Consider the following 17,966-nt stretch of genomic DNA (forward strand, 5'->3'; position numbering starts at 1 on the left):
CACTGCGGCATCGGCGCTCGTTTTCATGAGCCCATTCACGACTCACCCACGCCTACAACGTTATTATTCTTTGCACATAACAAAAAAAAATCATTTTATTGCCAGCACATTAAAACAATACAAAAGTCTAAAAGTTAAGCGAAGTAAGACTTCTCTAGGTAATCAATGTGCATTGTGGGCAATGGTCACGAAGAAATAATTATTCAGAAATTAGGGGCCCCAAGTATCTGATTTCTAGATAAAGACACATTGGTAAGCCGAGTATTAGAAAAATAAGCCTTCCAAATTTTACCGTATATGTAGCAACGTCAAATTGGGGTCTGCCATCCAACCTTTTATCTAAAACTGCGGTTCACTTGATACCGACCGCGTCATCGCTTTGCATACGTGCGGTGTATGTCACTTCTTATGAGTATTGCAATTCGTTGTTTCTCTTAAGTTCCCCGGACAGTCATAGATCACGTGCTTTGACTCGCGTTCATGTGAGGCCAAGTGTAAGTTTTGCTGTTTTGCTGTGTCAGTAAGCCCCGCAGTCCCATATCTCTGGCATTCCACGAGCATCTGCAAAGAGAAAAATTAACCAGTAAGAATAAGCCAAAAGAGGAGCAAGGAACAGGCCATTCAGAGGCCTGCTGAAGGCCACGCGAAACAAAAGCGAGCGCAAATCACAGGTAGCAACCAACGCGTGAGGTAGAGCTCTGCCCCCTAGACGCTAGCGATGTCACTCTTTCGCACAGTTGCTAGCAGATGGCGCCACGTTCCAGCGCCTGGTAGCACCCAAAAGCAAGGGACGCTCGCTCTAACGCAGCAGATGTGTGCCACCCTCAGCGCGCCATGCGCGTCTGTGTTACGGAAAATAATTTTTCTAGAAAGTGGCAGGAAGGAGGGGAAAGGGGGAAGCGCTCCCGTTTTAGTTAGGGAAGATTTTCTACGCTGATCCCCGTTGCCTCTTTCCTCCTGTGGAGCTTTTCCCTCTTTTCCCTCTCCGCCGCTTCCTGCCTGCGCCATTCATTCAGCTCTATACCGCATTGGCGCGTCGGCTTTGCTCCTTGAGGAACAGCGTCGCAGTTTTTCTTAATTAACCCGCCTGGTTCTTTCAGCACCTTCGTTGGGCAATTATGCTTGCGCCGCACGAGTGTAGATTATTACATTACTTAAGCAAAGCCTGAACTGCACGTGCCATTAGCCTGTTGCCGGCATGGGTACAGGCTCAACAACCAACAACAGCAACAATAATAATAATAATACGATCCACGCTTTAGTGAGTTCCAATTATTCACTGGATGACCAAATTCTGTCGCCCGCTATCTGTGTAACTTAGCTGCCCACCTAAATGATGCTATTAAATGTACAAATTGACGAATTGTTGCAATCGCAACATTATTTTCAGAAAATTATCTTTTGGACTCCTAGGAGAAGACGGTCATGTGGCAATTTAGAACAAGGAGCCTTAAAACGTTGCAGCACGATTTAAGAGAAGGCTTTGCTCTGTCCCTCCATATTCGACAACAATGTCAAACGCGCATGTTTTTTTTATGCAGTGGATATATTTACTTGAAATAAGCTTGTTGCTTTTAAAAGAAAGATTTTGATTGTAGGGACTGATCTTCGTTAAATTCTACCTCCTCAGAAGTACATTTGTAAGTTAGCGATACCATCATTACTAATAAATATGAACTAGAGCTTTTTAACAGAACGACACTTCTAAAATTAACAGAAGTAAGACATACACGTTGCAGTACTGTTATTGCTGTCTATGGTATATTTTTCTTATTATGTTTTAGGACATGTTTTTGCCTGTAAGTTACGTCTGCTGCTCCAAGATAATTCTGCTGAAAGCGATGAACATAAAGAGACGGTTACATGGAGAAAGAAAAAAAAAAGAACGGGGACACCAGTTCCGATAAAAAAACAGAGAAAACAAAGAGGAAGGCGAGGAGGTCAACCATACGAAAGTCCAATTGGCTCCCATACACTGGTGATAAGGGAAAGGGGGAATAGAAAGTTTATGAACAAAACAAGTGTCCTACTAGCCTTATCGACAAAGCTAACAAATGTATCGCCTTGCATTAGGTTCGGACGCATTAGTTACTTTGATACATCTCAAAAGTTACGTTCAGAAAGTAACGGAAGATTTATCGCCATACATAAACGCGCTCGTGTAAGTGCCATGTTCTGTTAAGTTTTCAGACCTGCGGTATTGTTGGCGTGGGTGCTTCATAGCCGTGGGGTGGCTAATGGTAAGCAGAGACCCGATATTACAAATTGCGGTTATCATGGCAACTAAATGAGAAAAGAACAGAATCTAAGAAAAGTCTTTAAGAGGCACTGACAGAGTTACTTGATTACGTTGCTTTAAACACACTGGGTGCTTCCAGTGTGAACATGTATAGGGAAGGAAGCTTATCTTAGTGCCGACAAATGTATATCTGCTGTAAACCTAAATTCATTATGGGATTTAATTGTGAATTTCACCAACTAACTTGTAATTTGCTTTTACGGAAACAATAAATTGCTAATATATTAGATGTTCTTGTCAATACTGGTCATACATTACGATTCTAACAACTACTTCTCACCGCTCGTCAGGTGTGACCTGAAGCGATGACCCACGGCGTCTGTGCGGACACCACGGCCCCTGAAATTGAAGTCGCGAACATGGTCGCGGGTTCCATTACCGGCTGCATTTAAAGAAATAATGGAACGATGTTCGTTCACCGAGCATTCAGCTTCAGCGCTCGTCAAACAATCTCGAGGGGAGCCCTTGATCACGACATTTCTCACATCCCCTGGCGACTTTCAACAACGGCCAACGTCCACCAGAGTTACTCGGAACACTTTGCACACGCCGCATCTTCACAACATACAACGCACGGCCTCTGTCTGCGGTCGTCGCAGTGGACAACGCCGAGCCTGGTTTTGCGTGAGACAGGCAAGCAAATATACTTCACGGTGTTGCACGTTGTCCGTAAAACGGCAGCCAATGTCGTCTCAATGTAGCGATCGCAGGGACCATCAACGAGCCCTTCACATGCGCATGTATGTTATAACTTGCCCTCATTTACATTTCGGTACGGACGGTACCGCATTTGTGTGTCGCCTAACTATTGAGTTCGTCTCCTCAAATACTATTGATATTGCAGAACTGGAAGCTGGCCGAATTTGGAGTTTGCTTCTGCTTAAACTGTAGCGAGCACAAAGAAGGACACAAGTAGTTTACAAACAAGAGCTGACTCGTGCAACTTAGTTATTCTACTTTCTTTGTGTGTGTGATACGGCGGTTCTGTTAGCGCGTAAAAATAAGCTAACGCGTGAAATAACTGAGGCCTTCCAAATCGGCACGCTGTTGTATAGTCACTGATAAAGAATTTACTTTTCCGAATAACATGTGCCCTTTAGATATTTCTTGCAGTCTCTATTAATGTTCTGCCCATGCGCGTTGTGGTTAAGCGGGGTATATATAGGTGTAATGTTTTCCTGAAATAAACTGACTTTCGGTAAGTCAGCGCTTGTTTCTAACCTACCTGTGTCGTTCGTTCTTTGAGTGCGCTACAGTTTCACCATAAATATGCTAACATATAGCATATTATGCATATATATTTATGCTATATAAGCTGTGTTGTATGCTTCATGCTGTGTATGTATATACAATGCGTACATAGCACATAATGCTTCACATATTGTTAATTGAAGTCGAACTGCACAACAAATTGAAATGGCCATGTAGCGAATTACAAACGTGCACTAATTAACTTTGCTTTAGCTATTAACTTGTACGGCGAAAGTGAAACCCAGAAGTGCCATATCTGCCTACCAGAAGTCCTGAGGCTGGCGTCACTGTCGAGATATTCATACACAAACTGTGCTAAATTTTGCACTGGCATTCGGAACTCATCAAGGGAGGCTTTTCTAAAACTGTTATTTCGAACACCAACCTATTTCGGACCAGATTTTGAAACAGATGTAAAAATGCTTGCTATTCTTATAATCTTCGTTAAGCAGGTATGACTTCACAAGTGATAAATTTCTCATGTCAACACGGCACATAAGTGAAGAAATAACATTTTTATTAGTAACTTTTTTTTTCAGTTATAGCTATCTGGACTTTGCGGGTTGCCGCGCAAGTAATGCACGCTTTCTTCGTATAACCGATCTGAACAGACCGGATAACGCTTCAAGGCAGTCTTGAAAATGAAAAAAATTCTCAATTAAAAAATACACAAATTAAATAAAACACGGTATACTGCAGACGCGCCTGAACTAACGCTTGGTATACAGGTTCATGCCCGAAAAAGAACGAGAAAAGCGGTACCATTAGGAGCAGAGAAGACAAGGCGCTGTCCGCTCTTGTCCCGTTTTGCATGCAATGTTCCTTTTTTACCCTCACGAACAGGGCATGCGTATGCGTAACGCACGTATTTGAGCCATGCCGGGGGCATTGGGTCACAGCATCTGACAAGACAGAAGCAAACATGGTTGAGGAACGCTTCTGAAGATGTTGGAAAATACTTCCGCTCGGCAGCGTGAGACTTCGTCACCCGTGGGGACATGCGATATTTCCAACGAGAAACCGTTAGGAAAAAATTGAGTGGTCGTATGATAAGGGCACCAGCACGCTTTCGTACTTGTTACTTACGATATCGGTCTCTTTCGAAATACGAGACTCTGGGGTCGTCGAAGGACGGGCGTTGCGAGAAGCAAAGGCGCTCGTTGCATCGACGACAGAGGACGGCGTCTGCTGCACGCTCGGACACCGCTTGTCAGGCGCGTGCTTGTTGGGCCTTGCCTGTCGGACAAGTGTGCGCATCGAAGCTACACTTAGCTAAGTCTCTTCTATCGTTTAGATTTACGTGCACGTTGAACAATGCCAGGTGGGAAAATTTATACCGGTGTCCTCCATCACGGCATGCCACATAATCAGATCGCAGTTTTGGCACGTAAAACCACAGAATTTCCTTGTTTCTTCTTGTCTTTCTTTTTTTTTTTTTGGTATGTTCGCCATGCGCGCTTCTACTTTCTTTCTTTTCTCCCCTTTCAAGTTCTCCCTTTCCTGGGGTGTGCATTAGCCCAAAGGCGATGTTCCTCCGACTAACCTCTCCTCCACCTTTCTCGCATTATTACCGTCGAGGCGGTTTGTGTCTAGGTCTAACATCGGCGCTCTTTGGCCGCACCTGGCCCTTGCGCCAATAACATGCAATAATAAGAATATTTCTAGGCCTTCCACAGATTTCCAGTATCATCAGAATGGAACAGAAAGAAAGCGCCTTGTCCCGACACGGCGGCGCTCAGTCTGGCCGCGTCAAGGCCAAACGGGTGTCTGAACCGTTTGCCACCTCCACGGGAAGTGATCGGTGTTGCGGACTTTCGCTACTCTTCACTCCGATTCGGCAGCAAGGTTCGAGCGGTACCTTCGGCGGGCTACTTGATACTGGTTCTCGACATAGAGGTATGAAGGCCTTGCCAGTGACAGCACAATAGGCTGCTAGCTTGGACTGGCGTTCTTTCGCGCAGCATTATGTCTTTTTCGTTTGTGGTAAATTGCGTCTTGAAACGACTGAAACAATCACTGACACGCACAAACACACGAACGGGGTAAAATGATAAATTTTAATGGATACAACTGTAGCGAAATAAGCGAGTATATAGAGACACGTGCGTAGGGCCGATCGCCGGTGGTCCATTAAGGCCAAACTAAATGCACGTTTGCCGGCTCGTGAAAGCTCGCCCCGCGCACCTTGCGTTTGTCGCACCTCGCGAGGAATGGCAGCATGAACGTGCAAGACGCCCGCCAGCGCACGCCAACTTAGCTCACTAGTTTCGCCGTGGTAGGCATAGTTTGGTATCTTTGTGAGGCAGCAAGAGCACCGATATTTATCTGGAGAAAATATCCGCGCTCGCGCTGCGCTTCGACACGTATTATCTGTCCCGCACAATCTGCGCATGCGTAGGCGCGCGGGCGCGAGCTTTCGCGTGCCGTCAAGCGTACGTGTTGTTTGCCTGTTACAGAATGGGTGCCGACGGAAGAGTAGAGGAGGAGGAGGAATGAACGTTTATTGTAAGAAACAGCGAGAAAGGGTTCTTTCTTCGCCCTAGGTGGGCGGCTGTCTTATTCCAGAAAGCCGCTGGAGGACGGCAGAAAATTAGGTGGGTTGATCCAATTAGGAAATTAGGAATCAGCTAACGCAAGACAGCTAGGGGTATTTGGAGATCGTCATCATAAATCAAAGTCGACACTGGGAGAGGCCTTCGTTCTGCAGTGGACATAAGGATGGGCTGCTGCTGCTCCTGCTGCTGATAATGATGATGATGGTGATTGAGGCACACGGGCCCCTCGTTGTAAGTACCTTCAATATGCAGAGCGTCAATATGCAGAGGAACCTTCGGCAGGAGCATCCCGTGTCACTTCGCCTTCTTTTCTTGTGACAGCTCGCGCTCTGATGCGCCGTGTTAGACTATACTATCTCCGGTACGGCCCAACTATTCTCAGCCGTTTCGTCATGCCCGCTAGGTAGAAATTTTGCGATCTTGTACCGACTTCATGATGGCCCAAGTTAAACATACTATAACATTTCTTCACTGGAGGCACAGATTCGCTTATGACGTCACAATCCGTGTTCCTCTAACATACTCCCTCGTCCACTACCTACGTAGAAACCAACAATTGCCGCGTCGTAGGTTCGCGTCGAACGGCCAGCATGGAAATCATGCCTCACGATCGTCTTCAACGCGGTCGTCGTCGTGCTGTTGTCAGAGGCGCGTACGTGCGCGAGCCACACCCACAAGTACTGAATTTACACGTTGGTCGAGCTGGTATCTCTTTGCAGAACTACAAACAATGCAAAGTAGCCGCAAAATGCTTCGCACAACGTGCATCCCCACAGTGTGTGGGATGTGCACATTTCTTTCCCTCTCTGCAGCGGCAGAGTTCTAGAGACAATTTTTGTTCACACCGGTGCCGAGAAATTTGCCGGCTCTTCGTCCTTTCAATCTGTTTGGAACTCATTTTACTGTAATTAACTGATACCGAGATCATCATCAACTCACGACTGCTGCGAATGGAGGAAGCCAGGTATCGTATCAGGGTATGAAGGATGAAAACAGGGAAGCTGGTTCCATGAAAGAAGAGGAGCCATGAAAGAGGCCATGACTTGAGTCGCGAAAGTCTCGGTTCAATCGCACTTCCCTGGCAACCTTCTGCCCCTGGCGTCACCATTACGACGGCAGCTGTTTCTGTTTTTACCCTCTTCACGATTATTTTGCACATTACACAGCTAGGGACCAAGGAAGCGGCTCGCCCGCGCCACTCACCGCGTACCGTTAGGAAAAGTACAGTATATGGAAGCGCGCGACACAAGGAAGCGGGAAAGAGGGACACGGGCTGGTCGCGACGGGATCGTGGGAGAGGAGAGGAGCGTGCACGCAGCGTCCTCTTTCGGGGGGTCGGGAAGCATCGCCGCTCGCGCCGGCGCTCGAAGGGCCAGAGCAGCGGGCTCTTCATCGGGCGCCCATCGCACGGCTAGCAGCCTCTCGCAATCAATGTGCTCCGGCATTGCGGCCGAACGCGGCGTGGCGGTGCCATGGCCACCGAGTCCGAGCCGGGATTGTTGCCGCAGCAGCAGCGCGTGGCGGAGCCGCAACAGGAACTAACTTCCGCTCTTGGCTCGCGCCGGAAGCAGACGCACGGACGAAGCCAGCGTGTCGTTGCGGTCGCTTCAGCGCACATCCGATGCTGTCGTCGATGAGCAGGTGTCGTTTCGCTAGTGAGCGCCAGGCCGAGGTTATGTGGTGCACAGTCACTCGCGCCTTGCAGTAATCGGATTCGGACTCAGAAATAGTGGCAGGAATGCCACACTTTTTTTACGAATGAGTTTTTAAGCCACTTCGGCGAGCGAAGAACATTATCCGGCGACATATTCCGGTCGTGACGCAGCTCAAGCTGCGTTTGCGTGTGGGACGTGCGACTCAACGCAGTGGTTTCTGCCAACGCAAGGAGTGCCTGTGATACCAGGAAAAGACGACTCCGGTGTTGTGGTCGGCGTCTGGTGTGCTTGTGACCTCACGCAAAGGGAGTGCCCAAGACGCTGGCCGATTAACCAAGGTCCTCACGGAGGAATTATTCGTGCACATTGGCTGTTGGGCTACGTGTATTCCAGTCGACAATTAATGCACCAATACTCACTTGCGCGCCTGCCAAGGACGTGGTAGACATTCATCGAAACTTTCGCTTTGCACCTTGCTCGCTTCAACTGCAGGTCGTTGTCAGCATTTTTTTTTAATTTTCATCTAGTGCTCCGCGCCATCGAACCTGCCGCCGGAGCAACAGTTGACGACTGCGAGCTCTTTCGGGGACTCTGTCCAACAGGTACGCCGCACGGGACGTCTCCAGCGACTGAGACAATCCGACTCTCATTTGGGCATTTATTTGCTCCGTGCAGACGGAATCAGCTTTAATAGCTGGATACGTCTAGCGCTCTACGCTCACATAACTGCTCTTGCTCAAGTTATTTGGCCAGTTGAATAGGCATCTCGTGTGTGGCCGCAGCGCCATCTCAGCCTCGAGACAGCTGTCTGGTGGATTACTGCCGAAGCTTTCCCCGAAGATCACGGTGAGTTAAATATTTTTCTTTCATATTGTCTGCGTCATGTAAACAATATTATCAGTATTGCTGCAAAACTTCTCGTTTAGTCAAGTTTCGCCCTCCTCATTCTGCATGTTTGTCAGCTCCGAAACAAAAACACCCCTATTCGGTGTTGCACACATGTCATGACCTATTTCGCGAGGTGTTTGCAAATGATGTCAAGCGTACCCGCCGTGGTTGCTCAGTGGCTATGGTGTTAGGCTGCTGAGCACGAGGTCGCGGGATCGAATCCCGGCCACGGCGGCCGCATTTCGATGGGGGCGAAATGCGAAAACACCCGTGTACTTAGATTTAGGTGCACGTTAAAGAACCCCAGGTGGTCGAAATTTCCGGAGTCCCCCACTACGGCGTGCCTCATAATGAGAAAGTGGTTTTGGCATGTAAAACCCCATAATTTAATTTTTAATTTCAAGTGTATCAAAGGTGTTTACGTTTACCACATCATGCAATTTGAACCAACGAGGGCGGGAAGATTGCTGATTGGCAACGTTGTACGGACGGTGTTTTAACTCAGGTCTTTGCCTACTATTGCGCACATGCATTTCTGAGTAGACTTGTATTCTTGCCGTGCATTCCTCGCATCAGTCTGCACTACGAGAAGATCGGAAGAAACCAAAATCAAATCTACAAAGAAAGAAGCGCAACAAGAAAAAAAAATATCTGAAGTTGACCTTGCGCAAAATGTAATTAATCTGACAGGGTCTCACAAAAAAAACGAAATTGGCTATGACCGATCTATGAACGCGAAGGCTTAGTTGAAGTTCCTGCAAGATCTTATGTTAAGAAAAGAGAACACGTTGATCTTGTGCAGAAGTTTTGCGAAGCAGTCATGATGGATACCGGATATTGCGAACCGTATCAGACAGAGATCTGCCTTAACAAAACATGCCGTGTTTTCTGTGGAAATCAACCCAATTGCGTTGAACACTTCTGAGACGACTTCCAAAGGCTCTTCTTGCAGCGACAGCGCGTGTAGTTTTTTGTGACTTTGTGTTGAATGTACGTCGCGATTACATTAGTTATAATCGTTCGAGGAATACCAAGAAACACGATTGGATTTCTCGGGCTTGTAGCAATGCTTTCGGCTGACTTACGCGCGAAATAAATTCAAGAACTGGCGAGATGCATCGCAATGACATGCATATAAAAAATAACGCTAATATTTAAGGTATGAAATTTAGTGCTAGGAAGAAAGTTTGAGTAAGCACACTGTTATCCAGATGTGAATGGTTTATATGCATGATCAGCCTTGCCTAGCCAATTTTGCGCATTAGCCTTTCCAGAACACTTGGAGATCTGGGATTTTCTGGCATTTATAAGTCTACCTTATTAGTGTCATATGAGCAAAACAGAAAATTGTATTCGTTCCTTCACAAGAACGAATTCTATGAAAAAAAACAAGCAAGAACTAAGATGACAAACGAATATGTAGTCTCTGTCTGCCTAAGCGAATGAATCTCAACCAGTACTCGAAATATAGACGCTTTTCTTGTCGACCTATTTGGGGAAACTTAGCTGCGCTTGCCTTGTCTGGCCTTATCTACGCATATTTGCCAATTGGCGCCCGTCCTCAGTTAGAAAGAGATGGTACAAGGGAGAATTTTACTGGGTGTGGAGAAAATTGATATATATATATATATATATATATATATATATATATAATGAGCCGTATAGCCTTTACTAAACGCGAAAATGTAACGGCAATGCGGCTATTTGATACGCTTAAGCAACTTCCCAACTATAGCGCTATTGACAAACTATTGCTTAACTGGTGAATTTTATATGTACACATTTCCTTTATAAGTGAATAAGCGCACATGAGAAAAGGAAAGAAAAAATTCTCGATGTTTCTGCAGAGAATACATTTCGTTAATGCTCACCTTGTGGCACCATTCGCTGCCAGCTTTACAAGCGAAGCTTAGAAAACAAGTCCCTCGTGTCTTTTCTTGAAGAACAAAAGGTTGGGAATTCGCACATCGAAAAAGGAGTAGTGTGTCGCACAAGATTTTAAATAGGCGCTATGTCTTCACCGATATAATTAGGCCTTCGCGATCTCCACTTAAGCCTTTTATAAAAAATGGAGATCACCAACCATAGAACTGTTTAGCCTCGAGGGACCTATTCACAAAAGCCGCCGAATAATTTCTTGCTTCCCAAATCTTACCTCGCTTTTGGAGGTGTAATCTCACCCGTGTGTAATTGACGAATCAGATGCGATCTTAGACATAAAGTTAAAGGCATGACTAGTGACCCCGTGAGCACCAGTATGACTTAACAATACATTTTTTTCTTGGACTTGTTGGTTTGTAGATAAGATAAGAACATGTTCGCGCAAAAAAGCGATGATAAGAACGCAGTGCAAACGGGGTTAGTGCTGCTCCTACTCTGCGCATTGCGTGCTTGCCATATTGTCACGTGGTAGTGACGCCAAAGAACACAGTAGCAGTACTGTGAAAGACAAAACTAGCTTTTATTGGGCGAACCTGTGCCCACAAAACAGGCTACACTTAAAGCACAACGATAGCGGCGAACACAGTCGGCGATCGTCGAAAATCTGATGAGCGGGTCAAGCGCGTCGGCTTTTATACAGGATCGTCGAATGTTCCAGACTAATCGTTGGGACCCGCGTGCCTTCCACAAAGTTCTACACCATTCGAGTCAGGCGAATAAATCAGATAACAGAAGGTTCGTCGACAACAGACTGTGGATAGAAGCATCGATAACTTTCCAGAAACTTCGGATACATGCAAGCGCGTCCCGCGCTGTGCGATAAGATTTGTTAGGCGGCGAAACGTGGTCGCCCGATAAATATAAGTACACGTGTCAATACCCCCCTCTTAAAAAGCATCGTCCCGATGCTACAAATATAAGAGAGCGACACACAAAAGGACACTTATTAAACATAAGTAACAAAACAACGAAAAGAAATCAAGTCTAAAAGTCAGTTACGCGAAGTCCCAAAGTTCGTCAACGCTGGTGGTACGGCTTGAGTCGCACAACGTGGACAATTTCAGGTCGTGAGCGACGCCGCTGTGACAGCGAAATGCCGTCTGGCACGACCTCATAGTCCAGTACGCCAATACGTCGGATGATCTTGTACGGTCCGAAATAGCGACGCAAGAGCTTCTCGCTCAGTCCTCGTCGGCGTATAGGGGTCCAAACCCAAACACGGTCACCGGGCTGGTACTCGATAAAGCGTCGTCGGAGGTTGTAGCGTCGGCTGTCGGTCCTCTGCTGGCTCTTGATCCGGAGGCGGGCGAGCTGTCGGGCTTCTTCGGCGCGCTGGAGATAGCTAGCGACGTCAACATTCTCTTCGTCAATGACGTGGGGCAGCATGGCGTCGAGCGTGGTCGTCGGGTTCCTGCCGTAAACCAGCTTAAACGGCGTGATCTGTGTTGTTTCTTGCACCGCCGTGTTGTAAGCGAAGGTTACATACGGCAGGACCGCGTCCCACGTCTTGTGCTCAACGTCGACGTACATCGCTAGCATGTCGGCGAGGGTCTTATTCAGGCGCTCCGTGAGACCATTAGTTTGCGGATGGTAGGCAGTTGTCCTCCTGTGGCTTGTCTGGCTATATTGCAGAATGGCTTGGGTGAGCTCTGCTGTAAAAGCCGTTCCTCTGTCGGTGATGAGGACTTCTGGGGCGCCATGTCGCAGCAGGATGTTCTCGACGAAAAATTTCGCCACCTCGGCTGCGCTGCCTTTCGGTAGAGCTTTTGTTTCAGCGAATCGGGTGAGATAGTCCGTCGCCACGACGATCCACTTATTCCCGGATGTTGACGTCGGAAACGGCCCCAACAAATCCATCCCAATCTGCTCGAATGGTCGACGAGGAGGTTCAATCGGCTGTAGTAACCCTGCTGGCCTTGTCGGTGGTGTCTTGCGTCGTTGACAGTCTCGGCATGTCTTGACGTAACGGGCGACGTCGGCGGTAAGACGCGGCCAGTAATACCTTTCATGTATCCTCGACAGCGTCCGGGAGAATCCGAGGTGCCCAGCAGTGGGATCGTCGTGTAAGGCGTGCAGTACTTCTGGACGCAGCGCCGACGGAACAACAAGAAGGTAGTTGGCGCGGACTGGTGAAAAGTTTTTCTTCACGAGTAGGTTGTTTTGAAGCGTGAACGAAGATAATCCACGCTTAAATGCCCTAGGGACAACGTCGGTGTGCCCTTCCAAATACTCGACAAGGGCTTTTAGCTCCGGGTCCCCTCGTTGTTGATCAGCGAAGTCTTCCGCGCTTATTATTCCAAGGAAGGCGTCGTCGTCCTCGTTATCTTGCGGCGGCGGGTCAATGGGGGCGCGTGATAGGCAATCGGCATCTGAGTGTTTTCGACCGGACTTGTATGTTACAGTGATGTCGTATTCTTGTAGTCTGAGGCTCCACCGTGCCAGCCGTCCTGAAGGGTCCTTTAAGTTAGCTAGCCAACACAACGCGTGATGGTCGCTGACCACTCTGAATGGCCTGCCATATAGGTAGGGGCGAAATTTCGCTGTAGCCCAAACGATGGCTAGGCATTCCTTTTCCGTTGTGGAATAATTGCCTTCCGCTTTTGACAACGACCGGCTAGCGTAAGCTATCACGTGTTCATGTCCATCTTTTCTCTGGACTAGGACGGCACCGAGGCCTAGGCTACTGGCGTCAGTGTGGATTTCGGTATCGGCGAGCTCGTCGAAGTGCGCAAGTACGGGCGGCGACTGCATGCGTCGTTTGAGTTCTTCAAATGCATCGGCCTGCGGCGTTTCCCACTTGAACTCGATGTCACATTTAGTTAGCTGTGTCAGCGGCTCAGCGATGCGTGAAAAGTCCTTGACAAATCGCCTGTAGTAGGCACACATGCCAAGAAATCTACGCACTGCCTTTTTGTCGGTGGGCTGCGGGAACTTTGCGATGGCAGCTGTCTTCTGCGGGTCGGGGCGGACTCCAGACTTGCTGATGACGTGGCCTAGGAAAAGAAGCTCATCGTAGGCGAAGCGGCACTTTTCTGGCTTCAGAGTGAGCCCTGATGACTTGATGGCCTCGAGTACTGTTGCGAGCCGCCTAAGGTGTTCGTCGAAATTTTCGGCGAAGACAACGACGTCATCCAAGTAAACGAGACAGGTCTGCCACTTCAATCCTGCTAAAACCGTGTCCATCACGCGCTGGAACGTTGCAGGCGCCGAGCACAGTCCAAATGGCATAACCTTGAACTCGTAGAGGCCGTCTGGGGTGATGAAGGCGGTCTTTTCGCGATCTCTTTCGTCGACTTCAATTTGCCAATAGCCAGACTTGAGGTCCATCGACGAGAAGTATTTAGCGTTGCAGAGCCGATCTAATGCGTCGTCTATCCGTGGGAGGGGGTATACATCCTTCTTCGTGATCTTGTTCAGTCGACGATAATCGACACAGAAACGTAGGGTTCCGTCCTTTTTCTTTACCAGGACAACAGGGGATGCCCACGGGCTTTTCGACGGCTGGATGATGTCGTCGCGCAGCATTTCGTCGACTTGTTCTCTTATAGCTTCACGTTCCCGCGTCGAAACTCGGTAAGGGCTCTGGCGTAGTGGTCGAGCGCATTCTTCGGTTATTATGCGATGCTTTGCGACTGGTGTTTGTCGAATCCTCGATGACGTCGAAAAGCAGCCTTTGTATCGTCGAAGCAGACTTCTGAGCTGTTGCTGCTTAATCACGGGGAGACTTGGACTTATGTCGAAGTCTGGCTCGGGAACTACGGTTGTCGGGGTAGATGCGATAGAATCCGAGAGGACAAAGGCATCGCTGGTTTCCACAATTTCCTCGATGTATGCGATCGTCGTGCCCTTGTTGATGTGCTTGAACTCCTTGCTGAAGTTTGTCAGCAACACTTTCGTGTTTCCTCCGTGCAGTCTAGCGATCCCTCTTGCGACGCAAATTTCACGGTCGAGCAGTAGACGTTGGTCGCCTTCGATGACGCCTTCTACGTCAGCGGGTGTTTCGGTGCCGACCAAAATAACAATGCTGGAGCGAGGCGGGATGCTCACTTGATCTTCAAGCACACTCAAGGCGTGGTGACTACGAGGGCTCTCCGGCGGTATTGCATGATCTTCCGACAGCGTTATTGACTTCGACTTCAGGTCGATGACTGCGCCGTGTTGGTTGAGGAAGTCCATGCCGAGAATGACGTCTCGTGAACACTGTTGGAGGATAACGAAGGTGACAGGGTAAGTCCGGTCGTGAATGGTAATTCTTGCCGTGCACATTCCTGTCGGCGTAATCAGGTGTCCTCCAGCGGTCCGAATTTGAGGGCCTTCCCATGCAGTCTTAACCTTCTTCAACTGGACGGCGATGTGTCCACTCATTACGGAGTAATCGGCCCCTGTGTCGACTAAGGCAGTGACTGCGTGGCCGTCGAGAAGCACGTCGAGGTCGGTGGTTCTTTGTCTGGCGTTGCAGTTGGGTCTTGGCGTCGGATCACGGCTGCGTCGTGTTGATCTGAAGCTGGAACGTCGCGTCGTCAAGTCGTCTTTCGTCGGTGTAGTCTTGGCTTCCCGACTTCTTCGGGACGGCGGCGTGTCGTCATGAAGTCGTCGAGATAGTTTCTTCGTCGTTTTCGTCGGCGGCGGAGGATCTTCGTCAGTTCGACGAACAGCAACCGCACCTCCATCGGTTGCTGCTTTTAGTTTTCCGGATATGGGCTGACGGACCGGCCCCGGGCTGGGCCAGTGTATGGTCGGCGCTGCGGCGACAGGTAGCGGCCTGGTGACGGCGAACGGGAAGCTCGTCGAGGGCTCCACTGAGTGGCGGCGAGGTAGTCGGCGATATCGCGAGGTCGTTCGCCAATCTGTGGCCGCGGCGCGTTAACGGCGAAACCTCGCAGTCCCATCTCCCGGTATGGGCATCGGCGGTAGATGTGCCCCGCTTCTCCGCAGTGGTAGCAGAGCGGGCGGTGGTCTGGAGCGCGCCAAATGTCCGTCTTCCTCGCGTAGGTCCGCTGGGCGACGGGTGGTCGTGCTGGCGCTGGCGGCGGCGGACGACGGAACTGCGGCGTGACAGGGCCCTGGCGCGGTCGCGGAGGGGGACCTTGACGGCGTGCGACGGCGGCGTAGGTCATCGCTTGCGGCTCAGGCTGGGGCGATACAGGGGCTACTCCAAGTTGTTGTTGGAGTGTTCTTTGGCGTCACTACCCAGCACCTCCACCAGATGTCACGTGGTAGTGACGCCAAAGAACACAGTAGCAGTACTGTGAAAGACAAAACTAGCTTTTATTGGGCGAACCTGTGCCCACAAAACAGGCTACACTTAAAGCACAACGATAGCGGCGAACACAGTCGGCGATCGTCGAAAATCTGATGAGCGGGTCAAGCGCGTCGGCTTTTATACAGGATCGTCGAATGTTCCAGACTAATCGTTGGGACCCGCGTGCCTTCCACAAAGTTCTACACCATTCGAGTCAGGCGAATAAATCAGATAACAGAAGGTTCGTCGACAACAGACTGTGGATAGAAGCATCGATAACTTTCCAGAAACTTCGGATACATGCAAGCGCGTCCCGCGCTGTGCGATAAGATTTGTTAGGCGGCGAAACGTGGTCGCCCGATAAATATAAGTACACGTGTCAATATTATATTAGCGCTGCGATTTTTTTAGGTGCCATTCCTTTCTTTAATTTCTAAAGATACGTGATGACGCTTATGTGCTAACCTCATTCGTATTATTGCGAGCAGGTATTTTACTGGCGCTGTGTTGTCCTTTTGCTATCTTTCTTCCTTCATCCGTTTTTGTTCTTCTTTCCGCACTTCAGTGCTTGGCGCTGCAGAAATTTTACAACAAAGATGCAGATTCCTATATTTATAGAAAATAGCTCTCGGCAAGCATCTTGTATGTCATACTTAAAAGCAGTGCTGTCCATTAATCGACCGTTGTTCCGTAGGAAGGACCTGGACATCCCTCTGATGAACCTGCACTCATCCTCTGTGTTAGAGGAAACAGTGGGCTGTGCAATGCGAGACGCCACGTGCGCGCTCATTGTTTCGTCTCAGCATTTGGATGTAGGGCTGGTTGGTGTTGTGCATTGTGCTGAGCGGAAGCATTGTCGGGACAGCCTGACAGAACAGAGCCCCACTGGCTGCTTCATAGGGTCGGAACGACATCGTGCGCTCCACCGCCGTGCGGAGCGGCGATACCGGCGTACAAAGTTCATCCATGACCTTAGAACAGACCGATGAATAAAAAAGAAAATCCGGCGTCGTACGAATAGATTATCAGTCCACCGTTGGGCAACCTTGTGCCAGTCGCTAGACACCCGGAAGCCACTGCCCAGCATATGAAGAACCGTACGCGAACTGCGTTCCCTATCTGAACAACGCTTCACAGCGCTGGCGCTCTTCCAGAGGCGGCTGGATATGGATGTTGCAGAAGACTTCTGTGCGAGGATCGCTGGCCAAGTAATCGATTCAAGCTCTTCAGCGCACTGGCTCGACAGCCCCCGTTTCGCGCGACTGCCGCATGGACCTCCCTTACACAATGGAGGAGCTTGATGCAACTCTTGCTCTGTGCGGGCCTTCTTTATCCCCAGGACCAGACGGAATATCCTATTAGGGTATAGAGGCTTGTGCGAGTAGGTCGTGGTTGATAACGGTGGTGTTTGCGTAGCGCAGGGCAATCGTGGGAGCGTGAAGTGATCTGACTTATCAATGATGTGCTGGCTCTGCGTATCCTCTTTTTTCTGTGTGTTTTCCCGTTTGCCGCGCATATATATTATGCTCGTCCACAAATGAAGATCAGTTGGATGTTAGCGCTCTTTACTCGTCTCTGTCCTTCCTTTCCTGCTTTAGTGGGCTACGCAAACACCACCGTTACGAATGTCCTGGCGCGCCTTGTGCAACCTGAGTGAATGCGCACGAACGGAACTGTTGGATATCTACAACGTATATTTTGGCAAGATGGCATGGTTCCTGAAGAATATAAGACATGCCGTTTGGTCACACTCCTGAAGCACGGCCCACTGTAACGCTTCTCACACCCCACAATAATGGTGGCCAGCTGTGGGGGAGTGGGAAATGACGATCTTTGCCCGCTTGGAGCGGCGCCTATAGAACACCACAACGTGTATCAACTTACATGGCTGGTTTCCGACGAGGCCACTCATCAAGATAGAGCGATGTTGTGTTCGCTGCGCATGTCCACCGTCGAAAGTCACGTAAACAATTATCTGAAGCTTTGTTGTAAGATGTCAAGGGGGGCATACGATAACGTATCTCGCGAGGTTATTAGGGTTCGCCTTGGGGTCGCGTCTTTCAACGGATTTCAGATTACCTATTTAAGAGGCCGTTCTTTGTGTGTACCGACGATGGCAAAACCGCACTACACGA

At 49.0% G+C, this 17,966-nt stretch overlaps 1 protein-coding gene across 1 annotated transcript in view; it reads left to right on the top strand.

Annotated features, from left to right (window-relative positions):
* The first annotated feature begins 7,495 nt into the window (after nt 1-7,495).
* Nucleotides 7,496-17,966, top strand: part of LOC140219909 (uncharacterized) — a 205,890-nt gene continuing 195,419 nt past the window's right edge. The window contains exon 1 of the mRNA XM_072290072.1: nt 7,496-8,606. The gene's annotated coding sequence lies outside the window, so the exon portion shown is untranslated. The remainder of the gene's footprint in view (nt 8,607-17,966) is intronic.

The sequence above is a fragment of the Dermacentor andersoni genome, chromosome 8 (assembly GCF_023375885.2).
Source record: "Dermacentor andersoni chromosome 8, qqDerAnde1_hic_scaffold, whole genome shotgun sequence".
Lineage (NCBI taxonomy): Eukaryota > Metazoa > Arthropoda > Arachnida > Ixodida > Ixodidae > Dermacentor > Dermacentor andersoni.